This window comes from Protopterus annectens, chromosome 6.part1 (assembly GCF_019279795.1).
Source record: "Protopterus annectens isolate FY-2018-M chromosome 6.part1, PAN1.0, whole genome shotgun sequence".
In the NCBI taxonomy this organism is placed as follows: Eukaryota; Metazoa; Chordata; order Ceratodontiformes; family Protopteridae; genus Protopterus; species Protopterus annectens.
Genome location: NC_056738.1, coordinates 343,219,794 through 343,241,099, shown reverse-complemented (window position 1 = coordinate 343,241,099; position 21,306 = coordinate 343,219,794).

The following is a 21,306-nucleotide window of genomic DNA, read 5'->3' as shown; positions in this document are numbered from 1 at the left end:
AAGGTTTGGATGTGTCGTGCTCATCGGAAGAGACAGGAGGTCAAGAACTGGGTCCAGAATCCAAGGTTGGTGAACTAAGTGATGCCAAAGGAAAGGAAACCAAATCTGTCGAGGCCAAAAAAGAGCAATGAGGATAACTTTGGTCCTCAACCTGGCAGCTCTCTGAAGGAATTTCAGGTTTAGAGGAATTGGGGGTATGCATAAAGTAATCTGGGAGGGCCAATTGTGGAGTAGTGAGACTCCCCTTGTGGGGGATCAGGGCAAAATAGCTGCTGCGCTTGTTTAGTGGGATGCAGAGAGGTCACAGCATGGCTGGACCCAATTGTAGAAAATTGTTCTGCTATTTTCTGATTGAGGGACCACTCATGAGGTAATAATATGTACCTGCTCAGCTTGTCTGCTAGCATGCTGGACTTCCCCAGAACACACAATGGTAATAGAAAGTGGTTGCAAGATACTGCCCATTACCACACCTTTAGCGCTTCTCGACAAAGGTAAAATGATCTTGCTCCTCCTTGTTTGTTGGTGTACCAAACCACTGACATTGTCCGTTTGAATTGCAATTGTTCCTCATGGAAGAGCATCCTGAAAGGCTTGTAATGCTAAAAGCACTGCTCCCAACTCCAGAATGCTGACATGCAAATTGGCCTCTTTGGGGGACCACATGCCTTGGTCCGTCTTTCTCAGGTAATCCCCCCCCCCCAGCTGGGAAGCGTCCATGGTCACTACGACCTTGGGCTGTAAGGGAGCAAATGGACAACCCTGTAGTACTTGACCCGATTGATCCACCACATCAGACTTTTCTTGAAACAGTATGTAATTCATATTGGGGCTGACAAGGGTAGTTGAAGAATCGACCACTTGAGATGCTAGCATCCAATGAAGAATTCTCAAGTGAAACGTGGCTAGCAGAACAAGGGTTATCACTACTGCTATTGATCCCAGAACTTGTAGCACTAGGCGAGCCGATATTGAGGAACTGCAAAGTATCTTGTTGACTTGTGACCTTAAAGTTTGAACTCTGAAAAGGGGGGGGCTATTGTTAACCTGGTGTCTAGTAGAGCTCCTATGAATTCTGAGTTGGCTCTAGATTTGACTTCTTGAAATTTATGGTCACTCTTAATCTTGTGCAGGCGTGGATGACCTCCTCCTTTGCCATAAAGAGTTGATGCCTAGTCGGAGCAGCAATAAACCAGTTGTTTCAGTATGTAAACACACAGAATCCTTACAGTCTCAAGTGAGCTGCTACCACTGCCATACATTTGGTAAACACCCCGGGGGCTGTGGTGAGGCCAAAAGGCAGTGCTCTTAACTGATAATGACTGGCTCCTAGCCAGAAGTGCATGAATTTCCTAGATTCCCTGTTTATTTTTAGATGATAGTACGCATCCTGGAGATCTACTGAACACACTCAGTTTTCCTTTTCCAGAAAGGGAAGGATGGACTGAACCGTGACCATCAGGAAAGTACAGTTTTGTACCTACCATAAATGTAGATGTACGAGTGCTAATGCAGTTGCAGTCATAACAGATTTGTTCTCCTGCCGTCAGGCGGGTCCTCGGTCGGCCGAATTCCAAAGTCTAGGTCCGGCGTCAGTTGTTGTCGCTTCTTCCCTGACGTCAGTGCGACAGGGGTATAAAAGAACCAGCCGACGCCATTTTCTTCAGTTTTTCTTGCCCCAGATGTCAGGTGCCCCCAGAAGGAAGGCAATACATAAATTTGTGTAATAAAGCAATGCCATATAATCAAAATACATTAGATGCAAGCAAACACACCATAAAAGAATACCCCAATCAGGTTGTATGAGGAGGTGTTAGCCAAAAGGCCTGTTCCAAGAGGGGAAGGAGGGAGGGAAAACTGGACTGCAGCTGTATTAGCACTAGAACATCTACATTCATGGTAGGTACAAAACTGTACTATGTTCATCGTGCATACAGCTGCAGTCATAACAGATGGGTAGAATCCCAAAGCTAAGAAGGGGTGGTAGGCACTAGGTGGAACTAGGCGGAGCCAGGATGCACTGCAAGACTGCAGTGGCAAAGCCTGCTCTAGTTTTGGAGTATAAAGGTAGATGATAGTGCTTGGTGAAGGTATGCACAGAACTCCAAGTGGCTGCTTCCAAAATATCTTTGGTAGGAACTCCTCTGAGGAAGGCTGCAGAGGTAGCAGTGGCCCTTGTGGAGTGAGATCTGATGCCTGCAGGTACAGCTTTACCATGAAAAGAGTAACAAAAACGTATGCAGTGGGCTATCCACTTAGAAATTGTCTGTTTGGAAATAGGCTTTCCTTGGGCTCCTATAGCATAGGACACAAAGAGCTGTTCTGATTTTCTGAAAGGCTTTGTTCTGTCCAAGTAATATCGCAGTAGTCTATGGATGTCCAAGAAAAGTAGTAGTCTCTCCCCTTTGTTTTGAGGATTAGGGTAAAAGGTAGGCAAGTGTATAGCCTGATTCAAAGCTACCCTGGATACCACCTTAAAGGACGGGTTGGTTCGTAAGGAAACTGTCCTGATGGAAGATGATAAAAGGCTGCACCGCCATGAGGGCTTGTAGTTCCGATACCCTACGAGCTGAGCTGATAGCCAGAAGGAAAGCTGTTTTTCAGGACAAATATTGCAAATCTGTTGAGGCAGCTGACTCAAAAGGAGGCAAGGTCAGCTTTTCTAGAATGAAATTGAGGTCCCAAGCAGGTATTGGTTGATCCCTTGGAGGTTTAATATTCTTAGCCCCTCTGAGGAACTGTCTTAAGAGAGGGTGAGAGAATAAAGGTGGATCAGTGTTGTATTCTGCAGAAATGGCTGAGGCGTGGATCTTGATGGAGGAGAATGAAAGTCCACTGTTTAGCAGCTCAGCTAGATACTGTAATATTTGAGGTAAATTAAGTTTTCCAGGGTCCTGGCCCTTTTTCTCATTCCAGGCACAAAACAGTTTCCATTTTGCGGAGTAAGCTTTTCTAGTAGACGGCCTTCTGGCCTCCAAAATGACATCCTGCACCTCCTTGGAGAGTAGGGTCTGTTGTGATGTTAAGGAATCTTCCATGCGGCCAGATTGAGTGGTTTCAGCTGACTGTGTAGAGTTTTGTAGCTGTGCTTAGTCAGAAGAAGAGGCATTAGAGGTAGGGTCCATGGAGGGGAATGTGTCAGGCTCCTCAGGAGTGGGTACCAGTGCTGTCTGGGCCAGTCTGGAGCAATGAGAATCATCTTTGGTCTGTCTGCTCTGGTTTTTAATAGTACTTTGGGCAGCAGAGGAAGAGGTGGAAAGGCATAAACTGTCATTGATGTCCAACTGAAAGAGAGCGCGTCCACCTTCCAGGCCTTTGGATGAAAAGTCCTTGAGCAGAATTTTGTCAATTGGTGATTTTTGTGGGAGGCAAAGAGATCTATGTCTGGCCTTCCCCATGCTTGGATTATTTCTGTAAAAACTTGAGGATGCAACTTCCATTTGTGTGGATCTGTCATATTTCTGCTTAGGTTGTCTGCCAGCATGTTTTCCTTGCCTGGCAAGGACTGTGCTTGAAGTTCGATTTGTAATCCCAGAGCCATGTTCCACAGTGACATGGCCAGCCTGCATAGGGGGTATGAGTGTGTTCCTCCCTGTTTATGTACCACATTACTGTGGTGTTGTCCATTCTTATCAATAGTTGACCTGGATGCAGAAGGTCCTTGAATGCTATAATAGCATTTATTACTGCTAGCATTTCCTTTTGATTGATGTGAAGGTGCTTTTCTTTTTGGGACCATTTGCCCTGAATGCACCGATCTGTCATGTGCGCCCCCCAGGCGTAGTCCGAGGCGTCTGTTGTGATGACTTGATTTGCTTGAGGCTTGCAGAATGGGAGACCTGTGTTTGTTTGGCATGCTTGAGCCCACCACAGAAATTCCTTTTGAAGACATGGAATTAGTGGTATTATTGTTTCCAAACTGTGGCTGTGTTGAGACCATAGGTTTTTCAGGTACCATTGAAGTTTCCTCATATGCAGCTTTGCACATGGGATTAGTAGGATGCAAGATGCCATGAATCCCAGAGCCTGCAGGATTTTCCTTGCAGTCAGCCTGGTGAAATTTGCTACTGTTCTGAAATATTGAGTTAGTTGCCCCTGCTTCTCTGGCGTGAGATAGGCCATCTGGGTGTTTGTGTCCAAGTTGGCACCCAGGAAAATTATTTTCTGAGATGGTGTTAGCCTTGATTTCTTTTTGTTGACTGTGTATCCCAGAGAATTCAATAACCTTATTACATAAGCCAGATGTTTCAGAAGTATGTGCTTGCTGTCCGCTTGGATCAGGCAGTCGTCCAAATAGGGGTATATTTGTATCCCTTGAAGTCTGCAGTAAGCAATTACTGATGCCAGGCATTTCGTGAATACTCTGGGCGCAGTAGATAAGCCAAAGGGCAATGCAGAGAATTGATAGTGGGTTGAACCTGCAAGAAATCTGAGGTATCCTCTGCAATTTTGTCTGATTGGGACGTGCAGATATGCCTCCTTGAGGTCCAATGTTACCAGCCAAGACTCCTTGCCCAGCATGGGAAGAAGCGGCTGTAATGTGAGCATCTTGAATTTTGGTACGAGCAAAAATGAGTTTAGGATGGATAGGTCCAAAATGGGTCTCCAATCTTTTCCCTTCCTTGGTACCAGGAACAGTCTGGAATAAAAACCTTGACCTTGTTCGTGAGTAGGCACCTCATGAATAGCTTTCATGTCCATGAGATCTGAAATTTGTCTTTGTGCCTCTGCCCTTTGATTGTGTGGCAGGTTCGGCATGCCTCTCATTTTTGGAAGGGTGTGAAAATGTAACCTGTAGCCTCTGTTTATAATGTCCAGGATCCATTTGTCTTTTGTGACAATATGCCAATTTTTTGAAAATAATGCCAGTTTTCCTCCTAAGGGTGCTGCCATTTGAGCCTTGCTTGGCATGCAAAGGGGAAAGTCATTGGGCTTGCTTTCTGAATGGCTGTGAACTATCTTCACCACCTCTTTGTGTAGGAGCTTGCCACTGTCTGCCTCTAAACGATCCTTGAGATTGCCCTCTGCCCCTCGGGCGCCTGTATCTACCTCTTTGGGGTCTGTCTCTGGCTGGAAAGGACCAATTTTTGGAAGGCCAATTTCTACTGAAATGTGGTGGTTGTACCTGTAGAAAATCCTTTACAGTTTGCATTGATTTAGCTTTTTCCTCCATTTTCCTTAATACCTCCTCAGCATTAGCACCAAATAATACATCCTTTTGTAGAGGGGCATCTAATAATTTAGCTTTGACATGATCAGGCAAGGTTTGTTCCCTGAGCCAGGCATGTCTACGTATGACTGATCCTGTAACAGCAGCTCTACATGAGGCCTCTAGAGCATCAAAACCACATTGTAAGGTGTGCTTACCCACTTGTTCTGCACTATGCATCAAATCCTGCAACTCCTTCAAGTCTGGTTGTTCAGGTTGTGACATTTTACTTTTCAATTGTGATAACAAAAACTGTTGGTATTTTAGCATATGGAACTGACAGTTTAAGGCCCTCATGGTTAAGGTAGCTGAGGTATATACCTTTTTTCCCCACCTTTCTAAGGATCTGGAATCTCTCTCGGAAGGTAATGGATTTTTAGCAGTGGAGGCCTTAATTCCCTTGGGGCCCTGTGAGATGGTTTCTTGGTCAGCAGCATGGCTTTTGTATAGAAATTGGTGTGAGTCAGGGACCCTGTAATACCTGTCAGGCTTGACTGGGGCTGGAGGCAGAGAATCCGGGTTAAGGCAGGCCTCCGAGTAAACATCATCTAGGAAGTCCAAGACAGGAGGTATAGCCAGAGGTCTGTGCTGAGGTAGCAAGAGAAATTCCCTAAGCCTTTTCTTGGAATCTGAATAATCTTGGCCTTCCCAGTGGAAGTGTTCCCTCAAGGTATGCAAAGTTTCCCCGAATGAGAAATCCTCTGGTGGGGATACAGAAGGAATGGACTCCACTGCATCAGAGTCTTCAAAAGGGGAGTAAGAATGTGCCTGATCATCAGAGTGCTCTGAAATAATGGAGCCCTGATCAGAGGAGGGGGATTCTTCCTCCACTCTGGGCCTTTTGTCCGGTGGGGGTTGAGAACCCCTGATAAGAGTAATTAAATCCTCAGCCATTTTAAGCATCTGTTTTTTAGGCATGGGGCCTTGAGATGGGCCCTGTGAAGCTTGTCTCTTAGAGTGCATGGCTGTTTTAGACTTAGTAAAAGCCTTGATGGAAAAAGAAGACGAAGGTCTGAAGACACCTTGAGTGGAGGTAGACCTGTCCACATTGTGAGGCTCAACGCCAAGAGTGGCTTCGGTATCTCTAGTCGGGGTGTGGGCCGAGGAACCTGCGACCTCGAGTACAGGGGACACCGCCAATGAAGTGTCGTCGGTAGTCAGGGGCTGCGTAGGTGCCTCGCTGAGAACCGGACCACGAGTAGTCGGCTTTGGCGTGGTGTCGGTAGAGGCCGCGGACCGGTCCTTATCTTTGGTTTTTTAGACAAAACTGGAGTCGGAATCTCCGACGACATAGTATAGTTAAATGCTTTCCCAAAATAATGCTGGGCGAACTCCGCCCGACGCTTAATACTGCGTTTATTGAATGTAGCACAAAAGCGACAGCCCGAGACGTTGTGGTCTGGGCCTAAACAAGGTATACAGAGGGAATGGAAATCCTTATGCGGTATTTGCTTCCCACATGAAATACAATTGTTAACTTTGTCTGACATCGGTCTGAGGCAAGAAAAGTTTCCCCAAAGGGGTACTTGGCTTTAAAGAAGACTTCGGTTAAATTTTTCGTAATTTCAGGAGCTGGCCGACCGGCACTTGCGAACTGCTTCTGCTTCGGGCACCACGTGGCAAGAAAGACTGAAGAAAATGGCGTCGGCTGGTTCTTTTATACCCCTGTCGCACTGACGTTAGGGAAGAAGTGACGGCAACCGACGCCGGACCTAGACTTTGGAATTCGGCCGACCGAGGACCCGCCTGACGGCAGGAGAACCCATCTGTTATGACTGCAGCTGTATGCACGATGAACATCTTCGTCTTTCAAACAAATCTGCTTAGATTGCGGAGATCTAGAATTGGTCTCCACTCCCTTTTTCTTTGGCACTAAAAAGAATCTAAAGTTCTGAATCCTTTCTGGTCTGGGGGGATCTCTTGGGTGACTCGTGTCATGCAGCTTTTGTATTTGTATAGCTATGTGATCCCTTTGACTGGGTGGAACATTGGGAATTTTCCTGGAAACTGGAGGAGAAAGGGAAAATGAAATAATATATCCTCAGGATACAATCCTCTGCACCCAGGTATCTTTTATTGCCAGCCAGTCTCTCTCGCGCAGGGACAAATGACCCACGACTGCCTCCAGTGGGGGACACTCAGGCCTCCGTTCAAGAGTGTTGGAAGGGTTTGCCAAAAAGTCTCTGGACACTTGATGTTGCGGGCTTCCTCTGCCACAAGGGTGATATCTACCAAATGAGTCCCCCCCCCCACCTCAGGGGGAAGATCCTCCACACGTGTCTTAAGATCCTTGTGATTTCTTGAACCACATTTTTTCCACCTCCCCGAAAATTCCTTGAGAAGGATCTTTGGAGGGGTGGAAAAACGCATACCCATGGCAGAAAGGTATTTCCATCCTTCTCACACCTGCACAACGTAGCTCTTACTTTGGGGCCAAAAAAGAGAGTTGCCATCAAAAGGAGTAATGACGAATGTAGCCTTAAAAGGCTCCGGGAAGTCGCACAAGTGAATCCAGGTGCATCTCCTGATGGCTACGCCTAAACCCACAGCCCTTGAGGTTCCTTATGCCACATTGGAAATGAGACTCATGGACGAGTTTGTAATCTATTGAAGGGCCAGCAACTGTGAGGTGACTTGAGTCCTTCACCTACAAGGATATTCAAGAGTTCTTTTATCAGATCCCTCAAGCCTCAAAGCGAAGTTCCCTAAAGCACTGACTTGCTCCCCAAACTGGTCCATGGTCTGTGACTCCTTGTTGGGGCGATGAACAGAGGAACTTCTGTTGGCTAGTTCTTTCCTGGTAGCCACTGTTACAACCATGGCATCAAGGGTGCCCTTGGAGTAGAACTGTCTTCTGGAGGGATCATAATTTTATCAGGCTTCTTTGGTAAGGGCTCAATGGAGTCAGGCTCCTTCCACGTCTGCTGCGAGACCAAATCTAGGAGCTCATCGGCAGGCAGAAGCACTCAAGATGTAGACGGGCTGGTATACGCCTCAAGGAGCACAGATTACGATTACTGGGCTTCCAGCCAGCTGTTTTAGGATTTCAAGAATGTCTCGAAAAAAGACTTCGGGAGGAGGTAACAGTGGGGATCTTTCGCTGCCCTCAAAATCCGTGTCTTCAGTATCAGATTCACAGGAATCTAAATGCTTCCTGTTACATGTCCCTCGTCCGAGGAAAGTCTTCAGTGGGATAATCTGGGGAGGTATCAGAAGAGGTAGAAATACCAGACTGTGTGTCCTGAGGCTTAAGTACTGGATTACCTAAGACTCCTGACGCAAATCAGGGGATACAGAACTTGAGGGAATACCAGTCGTGGAAGCTGACAGGGCTCTCCTCCAAGATCCTAAAGGCTGGCCTTTGCGAACAGTGATAGGAACCCAGGTCTGAAAGGAGGGGCATCTGATCCCTGGTTCCAGCCTGTTCCAAAGGAAGCTGCCCCGAGTCAGAAGTCAGAGCTGAACTTAACCCTTGCTGAAGCTCTGAGGTGCAGAGACAGCTCTGAAGCCCTCTTGAGTGGACTGAAACACCTCTGCTCCGACAGGGTAGAAATGGCTCAGAGCTCTCTAGATCAGGTAACACACAAGAGCTCAGAGCAAACTTCTGATCATACGATACGGCAATCTTCGGACTTGAAGATGACTGCCCTGGATGACTCGGATCCAAGGGCTCCAAACTCACAGAGGAAGTCAGGGGAGGAAGAATCAAAAGTGGAGTCTTAAATACAAGGGCTTCCTGGCCCGAATGGGTAGGAGCCAAAACAACTGGGAGGCTCTGTGCCAAAAGCATCTATCACACTACCTTATCCACATCTTCTACTGTGAGGTTCCTAGAAGAGTGAGAGGACTGCCTGAAGGAAGAGTTCGGTCTGTAACGTAAAGGAGAAGGTGCCCTTGACGGGACAGGGTCCACAGATAGGGAGTACCTTGCCTTAGGTAAAGTGTCCAAAAAAGTAGGAGGATCGGAGGGTCTTTGGAGCAGATGAAGCTTGTGTTTTTGGAGACCTCAGATCTGAAGAAGCTGTCCGAGCCGAAGAGGTACTTTTTTCTTTTGTCTCATCCGAGGTGGTTGGATCAGACAAATTCATCATCTTCTTGGAAGGATCTGAAGATGTTAGATCCAAAGTAGGCCCTTTTGAAACTTTCTCTGAGGTGTTCGATGAAGCTGAAGAGGAGCTCAGAGATAATTTAGGTACCTTTTTGGAAGTTTTTCTACAAATGGCATCACTGGAGGACAGTAAAAGTCCCTTCAATATTAATTTTTCTGCTCTAACGCATGGGGATTAAAGGCAAGGCAGATCGCACAACTCTCTTGCAGGTGAAGGGGGCCCAGACAGTAGACACACTGTGTGTGCATCAGAAAAGGGAATCTTTTGGCCACATTTCCCACACTTCTTAAACCCTGCTGGTATTTTCTCTTTTTCAGCCATGATGCACAACAACCATCACACAGGAAGGATTGTAAATAACACTACAGAAAGGCTCAACAACAACAAGAAATGAAAGGTAGATATATACTTTTTTTTAAAACTAGTAAGGGAAGAAAAAGGGGGAAAAGGGACTACCTAACAAAGATAGTAAGACTATGTTAAAACGTAGAAGGTAAGGGAGAAAGAAAAGCGCAAAGAAGAGATCCTAATGATGGTATCTAGAGTGCGCTAGTACAAACCTAGCACACTGTAAATACTATCATTAGTATCTAGAGTGCTCTAGTACAAAACTAGAAAATTTAAGACAGCTGAAGAAATTTAAGATAAAAAAACACACTCACTCTTATCTATGTTAACAGATTGAAAGTGAAATAACCACATCTTTCACCTAATGGTGGCAAACAAGATCTGGGCTAATGGAGAGGATGTACTACGGGCTCAGTGTTATAATGAGCCAAATGGTAGAGGAGTGGATCTTAATGGAGGAGAAGGAAAGGCCTCTGTGGAGGAAATCTGCTAGGTAATCCAGGATTAGAGGTAGGGAAGGCAGTGCTGTGTCCTCTCCTTTAGAGTGAATCCAGGAGCAATACATTTTCCACTTATCAGCATAGGATTTCCTTGTACTGGGTCTTCTGGCTTCAAGAATGACATCCAGCACCTGCTTGCTTAGGCTGGTCAATGGGGGGGGGGGGGATTCAAGGAATAAGCCAGGTTGCAAGACTCGGGGTTTGCAGTTGCTGATGCAAGATCTGTCCGCCCTGCTGAGTGAGGTGGGTTGGGCTCTGGGGTAGGTGCCAGGGTGGCACCGGTGGCAGGCTGCGTAGTGGGTTCCAGTGCTGGCGTGGCCAGTCCAGGGCAATCAGGATTGTCCTTGGTCTGTCCTGTCTTATCTTGAATAATATTCTTGAGAGAAGGGGGAGAGGGGAAATGCATAGACTGAGAGGTTTTCCCACTTGAAGGATAGGGCATCCACTTTCCAGGCCCTGCTCTGAGGTGCCCTGGTGCAGAATTTGCTGAGCTGGTGATTGCAGGTGGAGGCAAAGAGGTCCACCCTCTGGGGTCTCCCAGTTGTGGATTAGAAGGCTGAAGGTGCTTGGCTCTAAATGCCACTCGTGTGGGTCTAGGAGATTTCTGCTTAAGTCGTCTGTCAGTGAGTTTTGTTTGCCTGGCAGGAGTTGAGCTTGCAGATGGACCTGCATGTCCAAGGCCATTTTCCACAGGGCCGTGGTTAGCCTGCAGAGTGGGTAGGAGTGGGTCCCCCCCTGCTTATTGATGTACCACATAACTGTGGTGTTGTCTTTTTACTAGCAGGGTTCCTGGTGAGAGTAGGGATCTGAAAGCTAAGAGTGTGCAGACCAGCTAGCATCTCTTTTTGATCGATGTGCAGATGAATTTGACTTGGGCTCCAGTGGCCTTAAATGCACTTGTCGTCCAGGTGTGCCCCCCAGGCATAGTCTGATGCATCTTTGGCAAGGGTCTGGTTGGCATGGGGTTGCATAAAGGGAAGTCCCTTGTTGTGGTTGCATGCTGCTACCCACCAAAGTAACTCTGTACTTAGACAAGGTATGACAGGAATGACAGTTTCCAGGTCCTGAGAATGTTGGCACCAAAGACTTAAGTACCGTTGAAGTTTCCTCATATGCAGTTAGATGCAAGAGACCATGAACCCTAGGGCCTGCAGGATTTTCCTTTTGGATAGCTGAGTTCTGCTGGCCATTTCAGTGAAGCAGCCTGTCAGATAGGTTTGTTTTTCTGGAGTAAGGAATGCCACCTGGGATGCTGTGTCCAAGCTTGCTCTCAGGAATACAATTTTTTGACTGGGGGCTAGTTTTGATTTATTTTCGTTGATGGTGTACCCCAAGGAGGTTAGAAGGTTCTTTACAAATGTCAGGTGCTGCAAGAGTATTTCCTGACTGTCTGCCTGAATCAGGCGTCCAAACATGGGTAAATTTGGATTTTTCTCTGTCTGCAGTAGGCAATGGCTGGAGCCAGGCATTTTGTGAATACTCTGGGAGCAATGGATAAGCCAAAGGGAATTGCAGAGAACGGATAATGCATAGATCCTGCCCTGAAGCGTAGGTATTTCCTGCACAAGTCCCTGATATTGATGTGCAGATAGGCTTCTTTTAGGTCTAGGGTGGCTAACCAAGCATCTTTGGCTAGCATGGGAAGAAGCTGCTGAAGGGTGAGAATTCTGAATTTTGGTACCACCAGGAAGGTGTTTAGAATGGAAAGATCTAGGATTGAGCCTCAAGTGCCCTCTTTTCTGGGTACCAGGAAAAGTCTGGAATAGAACCCTTGACCTATCTGCTCTGCAGGAACAGGACAAATTGCCCTTATGGAAAACAGGGTTTGAACTTGGTTTTCTGCCTCTGCCCACTGGTTTGGATGAAGGTCTGGGAACCCTTTTGGGGTTGGCAGTGAGTGGAAGTAAAATTTGTACCTCTGGGATACAGGGTTGAGGAACCATCGGTCTTTGGTGATGGAAGTCCAGTTTTTTGCATGATGGGCAAGTTTTCCTCCTAGGGGGCACAAGCAGCTGGGCAGAGGTGAGGAGTGGAGTTGAGAAGTCATTGTGAATTTTTTCTGTAAGGGGGTGGTTTAGCACTCCCTGTTTTTGAAGTGGAGGCACGCCATTGCTTAGATCTCTGCATACCCTGAGACTGTAGTCTGGGGGGTCTGTTTCCCCTGGTTCTAGTTTGGGATGGCCTTGAGGGGGCTGAAAAGGACCAATGCTTGAGGGGCAATGCCTATTGAATCTAGGAGGCTGTCCTTGCATGAAATCTTTGACTGTCTACATAGATTTAGCTTTTTCTTCCATATTTTTAAGAACCTCTTCTGCTTTGGTGCTAAACAGATTGCCCTTGCTCAAAGGAGCGTCTAGTAATTTTGATTTTACATGGTCTGGCAAGGTCTGCTCCTTAAGCCAAGCATGCCTTCTCAGTACAGAACCAGGGACTGCTGCCCTGCATGATGTTTCTAGGGCATCAAAACTACATTGCAACATATGCTTGCTGACTTGGCTTGCAGAATGCATAAGCTCTTGTAATTGCTTTATTTTCTGCACAGTCTGTAAAGGCAGCTAATTTTTGCTTAACAAGTTCCATAATAGGTTGCTGGTACTTCAGCATGTGAAAATGGCAATTCAATGCCCTAATGGCGAGAGTTGTAGAGGTGTATACTTTTTTACCCCATCTGTCTAAAGCTCTGGCATCCCTGTCCGAAGGGGTGGGATTCTTAGCTGTAGTTGCTTTTATACCTTTAGGCCCCTGGAAGACTACCCTCTGGGTCAACAGTAGGATTTTTGAAAAGATATTTGTGAGAGTCAGGGACTCTGTAGTACCCGTCAGGTTTCTGGGGAGCAGGGGGTAAAGCATCAGGAGTTAGACTGGATTCCATAAAGACATCATCCACAACATCCAGGAGTGGGGATATTGCTAAAGGTCTATGTTGTGGAAAAACTAAAAATTCTCTGAGCCTCTTTTTGGACTGAGGATAGTCTTGGCATTCCCAGTGGAAATACTCTCAAAGTATGTAGGGTTTCACCAAAAGAAAAATCATCTAGAGGAGAAGCAGAGGGAATAGATTCCTCTGCATCTGAATCCTCATAAGCAGATAAAGGCATGTCTTCATATTCAAAAACCTCAGAGTCGGACTCTTGGTCTGTTAAAGCTGCTGGGGCCAGGTCTCTTTCTCTTAGCAGGGGAAGGCTGGCTTCCCCTAATCAGCATAATCAGGTCTTCTGCCATTTTAAGCATTCGATGTTGTGGCAAGGAAGCAGGTGCTTGAGTCATTTTTTTTTTGGAGTAGCTCGTACTCTTGGCCTTAGAAACTCAGTAGTTTTAGACAGAACTGAAGATGTGAAAGTCGTCAGTTTGTGTCAAATATCGGTAGTGCGAAGAACTTCCTCAGAAGCTGGCGCCTGCACAGAGGCTCCAGACTCATCCAAGATAGAGACATCCGCAGGTTCTGTAGTCAAGAGTCTAGCAGCATACCGGACTCAGAATGGGTCTCGGTAGCAGCCTGCAACTGCATTGAAGCAGGGATCAAGGGCTGCGAAAGTGCTTCACTGAGTACCGGCAAACTGACTACTAGCTTAACGGAAGCATTGTCAACAGTTTTAGACCTGTGCGGTCTGTCTCTGTCTTTATCCTTACATTTTCTCGGAAGATAGGTGGTCGGACGGCTTATCCAAGCCATTTCAGAATACGGAGATCAAGAGCGAAAGCATTTAGTGACAATAAGGGCCTGACAGCGAATAGTTTGGGTGTTGAACAAAGCACAAAACCAACAGCGTTGTAAGTCGTGGTCTGGGCCTAAAGAGGTGACACAGTAAGAATGGAAATCTCGGTGTGGTATTTGCTTTCCACAGGCAAGACAACTGTTAACTTTTTCTGACATCAGTTAGAGCAAGAAAAAAGGATCCCAATGGGGTACTTAGCTTTAGAAGACTTCAGGATGATTCAATTTGGAAACGAAAACTCAGGTAGCGGCTGACTGGCACTCATGGGAACTGCTTCTGCTTCGGGCTCCTCTGCAAGAAAGACTGACGTAATGGCATCATCTGCCTGTTTTTATACCCCTGAAGTCAGTGCTGGAGCTACCGCAACGGACGCAGAAATACTAAGTTCTCTGGTATTCGGGCCAACTGAGGGCTACTTACAGGTAGATAAAGCCCAAGTGTGATGACTGCAACAGTGAAACACGAAGAACACCAGTACAAGCCAAGCACTGACTATCTAAAGCCTCAGAGGATCACACTCTTCAACTGCATTAAAGCTCAGAAGGGCTTTGCACCCAGATTTGAGTTTTAGTCAGCACAAAAGGATGAAGCACTATTGTTACGAGTCCCAAAACAAGATGTTATGTACTCACCATAACGTTCTATGTATGTGGTCCATCTCGCCTCACATTCTTACCCGTGGGTTCGGAGCCGAATATCGGCTCCGACTCGGCCGATTTTACTAGCTCAAAGTCTCTCATTGGCTGGGCTATGAAGGTATACCATGGTGCACTCCTCCATATCCCCAGATCTAGTTTGCTGCGAAACAACTTAAGTACTTCATACACACCTCACATCCATATAAACAATAACTAATCAAAGGGACTCTCTGCAGGTGACAACCTAACCTCCAAATCTTCCAGGCAGGGGGAAGGTGGGAGGGTAAGTAAGAATGTGAGGCGAGATGGACCACATACATTGAACGTTATGGTGAGTACATAACTTCTTGATGTTATGTGGTCCTATCTCGCCTACATTCTTACCCGTGGGACAGCGTCCCTAGCATCTACATCCTGGGTGGCTCATAGGAAAATACTCCTGAGAACTGCGGAGCCAAAGGAAGATCTGCCCCTGGAGACCACGTCCAATATGTAATGAGAAACAAAGGTGTGAGGAGAAGCCCAAGTAGCTGCAGCACATATATCATCCATTGACAATCTAGCTTCATAGGCTGTGGATGTAGAAACAGCCCGCGTAGAATGTGCCTTGACTGGAAATGGCAAATTTTTACCTCCTGCCTGATAGATGAAAGAGATACAACTGGCAATCCATCTATACAGCGTGACCTTGGATCCCGGAGAACCCAATCAGTTTTCCGAAAAGGAGACAAAGAGTTGGTCAGATTTCCGGATATCTTTTGTCTGGTGTAGATAGAAGTGTAACTGTCTATGTACATCCAATTGGTGAAATCTAAATTCTGCCTTGTTAGAAAAGTGGGGGAAGAACACCGGCAGTTCAATGGACTGATTCATGTTAGACACAGAAGCCAATTTAGGAAGGAACGAGGGGGTTTGGTCTAAAAGAGACCCTATCTTTATGGAAGATCAAATATGGGGGTTTGACAGAGAGGGCTTGAATTTCCGAGACCCGCCTTGCTGAAGTGACTGCTGTTAAGAATGCTGTTTTCCATGTCAAGAATTTTAATTCACAGGTAGCTGCAGGCTCAAATGGTGGTAGAGTAAGGGCTTGAAGAACAAAATTGAGATCCCAGGGCATGACAGGTTCGGACACTGGGGGACAAAGCAACAGGATACCTTTAAGGAATGCTTTGCATAGTCTGTGCGCCATAAGACTAGGTTCATTCCCTACGTGGAAATTAGATATCGCTGGTGGCTGAACTTTGATGGTGGCTGATGCGGACCCCTGATAGAACAGCATAGACAAGAACTCCAGAACTGAATCTATTGGAGCTGTGTAAGGATCAATGCCTCTAGAATGAGCCCAGATAGAGAACCTTTTCCATTTGCTAGAGTAAATCTTTCTAGTGGATGGCTTATGAGAGGACGATAATATATGGACCACTTCTGGTGAAAAATGATGACGTCTGACTAGCGATGGAAGTGGAGTAGCCAGGCTGTCAACTGGAGTGTCCTCAGAGAGGGGTGGAACTGTCCCGACATGTGTGTCAGTAAATCTGGTAGAGGATTCAGAATCCAAGGAGTGTCCACAATGTATGGTTTAAGGAAGGGGAACCATACTTGACGAGGCCAGTGTGGGGCAATCAGAATCATTCTGCTTCCCAAGGACTGCACTTTCTGAATCACCCTTGAGAGAAGGGGAAACGGAGGGAAAGCATAAAGCAGACCGGAGGGCCAATCGTGGACCAGAGCATCCCTGGGTGATTCCCCATGTGGGGGGATCAGCGTGAAGTAGTTGCTGCATTTCGCATTGAGGGGACTGGCAAAAAGGTCGCAGCACGGCTGACCCCATCTGCTGAAGATTCGCTCTGCAACCAGGCGATTCAGGGACCACTCGTAAAGCATAAGTATCACTCTGCTTAGCCTGTCCGCTATTACATTGGACTTCCCAAGAATGTGCGTTGCCACCAGAAACCATTGGGAAGTTATTGCCCAATGCCACACTCGCATAGCCTCTCTGCATAGGGGATAAGACCGGGTTCCCCCTTGCTTGTTGAGATACCACACTACTGACATGTTATCTGAGTGTATCGCAATAGTCCCTAGAGGAAGAACTTCCTGAAGTGCCTGCAATGCAAGAAGCACTGCTCTCATCTCCAGGACGTTTATATGCAAATGTATCTAGTGTTCCTGCCACGTGCCTTGGACTGTCCTGCCGAGATAATGCCCCCCCCCACCCCATCTGGGAGGCGTCTGTGGTCACCGTGGCAACAGGGACAGGTGGAACGAAGGGCTTTCCCCCGTTCAAATTGTTGGTGCACAGCCACCAACGGAGGTCCTGCTTGCACCTGTCTGTGAGTAAGATGGGATGATATAGTGGGAGCCTTTGGAAAGACCATTGGACAAAGAGGAGGCATTGAAAAAGTCTCATGTGTAATCTCGCTAGAGGGACCAACATGACAGTTGCTGCCATGATCCCTAGGAGTTGTAGAACCAGTCTTGCTTTCGCTTGTCTCAGGGGCATCAGCATGTGTATTTGTTGTTGCAATACTGTGATCCTTTCTTGTAGTATGAATGCTCGCATTCGAATGGTGTCCAACTCTGCTCCTATAAAGGTGACATGCTGTGAGGGCAATAAGGCAGATTTTTCCCAGTTTATTGTTATGCCCAATTGGTGACATAGACTGATGGCAGCGTCACTGGTCTGACCTAGTTGATGCCTGGTGGGGGTGGTAAGGAGCCAGTCGTCCAGGTACGGAAACACCTGGAATTCCTGATGTCTCAAGTGAGCAGTCACCACTGCCATATATTTGGTGAACACCCTGGGGGCTTTGGTGAGACCAAAGGGCAGGGCTCGAAACTGGAAGTGACTGGCTCCCAGCCGGAAGCGTAGGTGACTCCTGGATGCTCTGTCCATTTTGACATGGTAGTAAGCATCCTTGAGATCGATGGAGCACATCCATACTTCCTCTCTCAACAATAGGAGAATCGATTGTAGTGTGACCATACGGAACTTGGACTTGTGTACGTAATTGTTGAGTTGACTGTGATCTAGTATGGGTCTCAGGTCCACTGTTCTTTTCGGCACCAAAAAGAATCTTGAGTAAGTCCCTAATCCGATTTGGTCTAAGGGGACTCATTGGATGGCTCCTTTTTCTAGCAGCTGAGAGACCTCTGAGGCTGCATGATCCCTTTGACTGGGTGGAACGTCTGGGATTTTCCTTATTGGCGGGGGTACTGAAGAGAATGGGATGAGGTAACCTCCGGAAATCATCCTTAATACCCATCGGTCCTGAGTAATGCTCTCCCAGGCTTCCGGATATAAGAAAATTCGACCCCCGACTGGCTCCGGATAAGCGCAGCTGGACACACCCTCAAGAATGAGAGTATGGAGAGCCACAGAAGGAGTTGCGGTCTCTGGAATTGCGAGGGCCCCCTCTGCCTCTGGGGCAATGTCTCCCTGAGTAACCCCCCCGCCTCTGGAGGGGGGTTCACCTTGTGCGGCAGGAAAAAACCTCTGTGATTTCTTGAACCAAATCCCCCCCCCCCCTGCTGGGCCTTGGGATAAGGCCTAGAAGGAAGGGAAAAATGAACCCCTACAGCAGACAGGGTCTTTCCCTCTTGCTCGCACCTGGTGAGGGTGTCTTTCACTTTGGTCCCAAACAAGGAGGAACCGTCAAATGGGGCGTCAGTGAAGGAAGAGTTGAAGGCCTCCGCGAAGTGACACAGGCGCAGCCAGGCTTGCCTTCTAAGGGCTACCCCTGAGCTTGCTGCCCTACTCGCTCCCTCGGCTGCATACGAAATGAGCCGCATGGACGAGTTAGCGATGGACTTGAGGGTAGAAACCTGTGCGTTAACCGCCTGAGCCACCGCCTCAGGTATGTTACCCGCAAGAGTATCTCCCAACTCTTTGAGGAGATCTCTCTGGAGCCGAGTGAAGTGAGACAAATAATTCAGCGACCATAAGGTGAAGGTTGCTGAAGATAGGGTACACTTCCCGTACTGGTCCATTGTCCTAGACTCCTTGTTAGGAGGCTGTACCGATGAGGAAGACTCTGCAACTTCGTTCTGGGTGGTTGCCGCCACCACCAAGGCATCTACAGGGACTCCTTTTGACAGAAACTCTTTTCCCTGGGGTGCGGACAGGAATTTGTTGGGACGCCTGGGCACGGGCTCCACAGAATCCGGGTTTTCCCACACCCTTTGACAAATGAGATCAAGAAGTTCGTCGAAGGGTGGAGACACCCATGAGGCGGAGGGTTGAGCGCCAAAAGCCTTAAGGAATACGGACCCCTCCTCGGAAGGAGTTTTGGAAGACCAGTCTCCTCTTTGTTTCAGTATATCCAGGATATCAGAGAAGGAAACATCATCAGAGGAAGACTTGGGGGACCCTTCCGATTCCTCAAGGTCAGTATCGGAGGTGAGAGACTCATCCTGGGAGTCATTGTGCTTCCTCTTGCACAATTTCTTTCTAGGAGGCTCCTCAGGCACAGACTCTGGGAGACCCTCAGAAAGTTGGGGACCGCTCGTGGGGGTATCCTTAGGGCCTGGCGCTCTACTGTCCATGGATATATGAGTGTCAGAAGCTCTCGCCGGAGTGGTGGGGGACGGAATGACCAACCTGGGTGATGTAGCTGACGATCTGGCCAGCTCGCTCCGCATGGCCTTGAAGGCAGGGCCCCCTGGGTCCGAGGACCAACCGGCCTCCGAGGCCACGACCAGGACCGGGGTCCCCCGAGCCGATGCACCGAGTGGGAGACTCGGAACCGACAGATGTCCCGAAGTATCTCCCTCGGGCCCGACCAAAGAGACCCGAGTCTCGAACCCTGTGGACAGAACAGACATGGTCAGAGCCGAGGTCGGCACCGATAGACCCAGAGGGGGTATCGGAGCCGGCGCAGGAACATCACTCGGAGCGGAGCATACCGGCTCTGACGACAAGGATGTGCTCGGAAGAGGAATCATTGAAACGGTCATAGGAACTGGCTCCGGAGCCAAGTGGGTCAGAGCCGTGATCAATTTGGCCAACACCGGCGACTGCAGGAGCCTCTGCACTACCCTATCAACATCCAAATCAGAAAGCCTGGAGGATTTGGAGGAGAGCGATGGAGATTGGGATCTCTTGTCTGGTGAACTATGCCTCACACTGGGCGACCAGCTCCGAATGGGTTCAAGAATAATAGGAGCCGATGCCGATTCAGTTAACACTGATACCTCCTGCGGCGCCGAGGAGGTAGAGTCCAAAATAGTAATATTCTCCGGAGGCTCAGAGGTGGCAGATGGAGCCGGAGACCTTTTCTTAGACTTGGAAGCTTTAGATTTTGACTGAGTACTAGAAGCAGAGTCTATAGCTTCCTCAAAAGATGGTTTCAGAAGTCCCTTTAATATCAATTTATTTTTCCTCTCCTGGAGCACCCTGGGACTGAATGCGTGGCAAAAGCTATCTGACTCCTGTAAATGGATGGCTCCAAGGCAGTAGACGCACACAGTGTGTCCATCCGTGATGGACATTTTACATCCACATTTGGAACATTTTTTAAAGTCAGAAGGCTTATGCTCCTTCTGATCCTTGGACATTTTATAATTAACGCTAGCGAAACACCTAGATGCAACTTACAAAAAAGGCGGGAAAACACACAATTTGGAAACACCAGAAAAAAATGTACTAGGCACACTCTGAGAACCTCTAACTAAAACGGTTCACACACAATTTAGAAACACCAGAAAAACAGTACTAGACACATGCTAAGAACCTCTAACTGAAATGGTTCTTCTAGGGATTACACAGAAAGAACACAATGACACCAAAAAGTTTTGTCCAACAACAGAGGGGAGGAGTAGGTCCTCTAACTAAAATGGGCCTAGCCCGCTAGAACAGTTAGGGATACCAAAAAACAACGATCACACTCAAGCATTGAAATCACACACAATTTAGCGATCAGCAACAAGAAATAGCTATTAAAATAGCTTTTGGGTATGAACTAACAAATTTCTCAAAGAGAAATAGCAAAAAGAAGGTACTTAGCCACAGCCAAGTGAGACCATGTCCGAGCTACACAAGCGGCAAATGAGATCTGGGGATATGGAGCAGTGCACCATGGGATACCCTCTTAGCCCACCAATGAGAGACTTTGAGCTAGTAAAATCGGCCGAGTCGGAGCAGGTATTCAGCTCCGAACCCACGGTTAAGAATGTAGGCGAGATAGGACCACATAACATCACTCTTTATTAACACAAGAATTAAGCGCTTTCGTCAATCCACTTGACTTCATCAGAATTAATCTAAGCAACAATTAAGAAGCGTTTTTATACTGTCAACCAGTCCATTATTGGTTTAAGATTTCCCAATAGTAAAAGTGTGTTAAGACAATTAAGGTTTAAAAAAAACAACCAAACAAAAGAATTGAATTCTCAAAAAAGCATTTTTTTTTTTTTTTTAAATTACAACCACAATTTTCCATCTAAAAAATATTATATTTCTTTCATTCTGCTCAACCACTTTTGGAAAATTGAACATAGGTATACTTGCTATAAAAAACATTTAAATATGCTCAACTTTTTCTTTTAGAATAGGTAATAAACTTAGATAGTCATTTAAACCTTTATATAAAAAAGAATTGTTGTGGCAATTGAGGTTAGCAGCAAATTCCCCCCCTGGTTTAAATGACTACGTTTATTACCTATTCTAAAAGAAAAAGCAGAGCATATTTAAATGTTTTTTATAGCAAGTATACCTATGTTCAATTTTCCAAAAGTGGTTGAGCAGAATGAAAGAAATATATTTTTTAGATGGAAAATTGTGGTTGT